This window comes from Microtus ochrogaster, unplaced genomic scaffold (assembly GCF_000317375.1).
Source record: "Microtus ochrogaster isolate Prairie Vole_2 unplaced genomic scaffold, MicOch1.0 UNK94, whole genome shotgun sequence".
Classification (NCBI taxonomy): Eukaryota; Metazoa; Chordata; class Mammalia; order Rodentia; family Cricetidae; genus Microtus; species Microtus ochrogaster.
This window is the reverse complement of record NW_004949192.1, coordinates 165,088-168,007: the sequence shown is the minus strand read 5'-3', so window position 1 is coordinate 168,007 and position 2,920 is coordinate 165,088.

Sequence of the window (2,920 nt, the reverse complement as noted above, 5' to 3'; positions counted from 1 at the left end):
TGGGAGGGGCTACAGTGGGGAGGGGGAGGGGGGACAGGGAAAAAGGGGGTACGTTGTGATTTCTGGTGTTTTTGCTGTTTTTGCTATTGTTCTGTCTGTAAATTTCAATTTTCAGCCCGCTTTTGTATTTGCCAAAGCTTTGTACACTTTTGTAAAATGCTGATTTGAACTGGCTACTGTGCTATTTTGTATTTTGGCATCTGTGTTTTTAAATGAGATTGGTGTTTCCCTGTTTTGTGTTCTAAATGTTATGTTCTGGTGCCAGAGTTGTGCTACCCTTGTTAAGTGATTGGACAGTCTATCCTTCTTGTTCTGCTTATGTAAAATCATAATAGAATGTTCTTTGGTAATTAATCAGTAGAATACTGTCTGGAGAAAAGTAAAGAGCTGTCTACATAAATATACTTTTAGCAAAGCATGAATTGTTTGTCTTTATTCTAATTTTGAAGTAGGATGGTGGGACCCAAACTTTAACACACTCCGGGCACACACACAAACAACAAGAATACTATCAGTGATAGTAAAACCCATGGGTACTGACAGCTTCCCAGAAGAGTACTCCATTCAATTTAAAGTGATATACTGATTGTGGTGGGTGGTGAAACCTGTGGTACCTGAGATTTCCTTAAACTAAACATAAAACTGTATAAGTAGGACATGCTAAATTAAGAGGGGCTTGTATGCCCCCTTTGATTTAATTTTCACAATAAAATTTCAAATGAGACATCATGTCTAATTTCTAGGTGAGGCTAAAAGATAAAAAAAAAATAGGCTATTAAATTGCATATATAGTGGCCTGGTGGTAAAAGTATAATTCCAAGCAGAAAATCTCAAGAGTATTTGGAAAGGGGGATTCTCTACCTAAGAACCATAAAAATCTAGGTTTATGAGCCAAGAAAAAGTGTGAACCTTGTCAGTCATATGGTCCATTGAAGATGTCTAATATCTCAAATGTGGAAAGCATCAGTGCCCTACACTGGTACCAGAATGGAATCATGCGCCCCTAAAGTAGTAGAATCCCGCCATGAGAGAAGAAAGTTAGGGTTTAAGGAGTTTAAGATTTTGCAGATTACAGGTGGCTATTACAAGGCTAGGGCCGGCAACTGCAGGACAGACACCTCGTGGAAAGGTTGAGTTCTTTGAAAAATTCCTAAGAGGAAAGGGTTAATCCTCGTGCACAGTGAGGAAAAGATGATAAGGTCTGAAGTGGCTTAATATCTGCAGCTAGCCTTTAGTTACAGGACCCCAATGAGAGAAATCTGGCAGAGGGCTGAACAGGGGCACGGGGCGGGGGGGATGAATTTATGTCCATGTGAATGTAGTTCACGTGAAAACAGTGCCCAAAGGTCACAGTTTTTCCACAGGGACAGAGAGCGGCCGCTTTCCACCTCTTGCCTGTATGAATCAAGAAATTCAACCCCATTTCTTCCCATCCTTCCAGAAAAAAAAAAGGGGGGGGGGGTGGAAGCCGCAACGATAGAACTTCTCTGCCACCTACTGGCCCGTGAGCAGTTGCACATCTGCTTCTGAGGCCATCGGATCTCCGGCGAAGCGTCGCTTCAACTCCGGCACAAATTGCTTCATAACCTTCCCATAATTTTACCTTTGTCTGTGCCCAATCATTTCTCTTTTTCTTTTTCCATAAAAGGAGTAAGCCAAACAGCTCTCCATGTGCAACCCAAGTTTCATTCAAGGATTATTACCTTTGGTACTGTTGCTCTGCCGCTTAGGACAAGTGGCAAAGTTATTCCGCTGTTGCGGAGCAACCTTTGTTGGGTAATTGGACCCAACTCCACCTTTGACCTTCCTGAATGCACACAGTTTCACCAAAGATCCATTGTGACGAAGTTTTACTAAAATTTGGAGAGTAAGAGAAGCCTGACCATCCAGTAGCTCTATCTTTATTACTTGGCAATATTAAAATTAAGCAGTGTTTTGGCTAGGAAGAGGTACACCATGATAATAAACTGGCATAAGGATTTAATGAAACTTGAGATTTGTCTGGTCATTTGTATGGTTTTCTAGATTTTGTTTGTCTCTGTGTGGGTACTAGATAAAATTTCCCACACGTTAAAATTTGGAAGCTAGCTAGCATCATCTGACTTTGAACCTACACCTCATACACAGCTGGCTCCTACAGGGACTACAGTAGAAAAGTTCCTCACCACATAACCGATATAAACGTAAACGGCTGGGAACCTGTGTTAGATAGTATGTGAGAAGTAACAAAGGACTTTTTCATTATATATGTAAAACTAAGTTATTCGACTATGCCAATGAAGAGTTTAACACCAAACACTGTGAAAGTAGTAAGCAGAAGCCAGAGTCGGGATGTGTGAAAACAAAGAGCAGAAAGTGGGAAGAAATTCAAAGTACTAATGTAGGTGCACATTTTACGAAGCTTTTAGCTATGCAATGGAGGACAACAGAACCCTTCTGAGCAACTAAGTGGGAAACCTTTCCACAAAACATACAAACAAGGACTCCTGAGCTCTTGCATCTCCCTCTAATTCAAAGAACAGAGTATCAGATCAGCATTAGTGTCGATTGATTAAACTGACATAGAATGAAATAGACTCACATAGAAAAGCAGATTTGAATAAGGTTATGAAGGGAATTACTACAGTTTGCCTTAAATCATTGTGATTGACTGCATCATTAAGGGATTCCAATATGCAGATGGTTTATTTTTTAAAAAAATAATCAAAAGGGGATATGTTGAATAGAAACAATTTGGAGTAAAAGTGAAGACCTCCTCACAAGGGGAGCTGATGGTGAATGGGGAAAACATCTAGTATTTTTTGACCTTCAAAAAGCAACAGGCAAGATGTTTTAGGAAGATGTTGCTGAAAGACCATAGATATCTGAAGAAAACAAATTGCACTTTCACCTGTGCCCCAAGACATCCAACTTAGAAGAC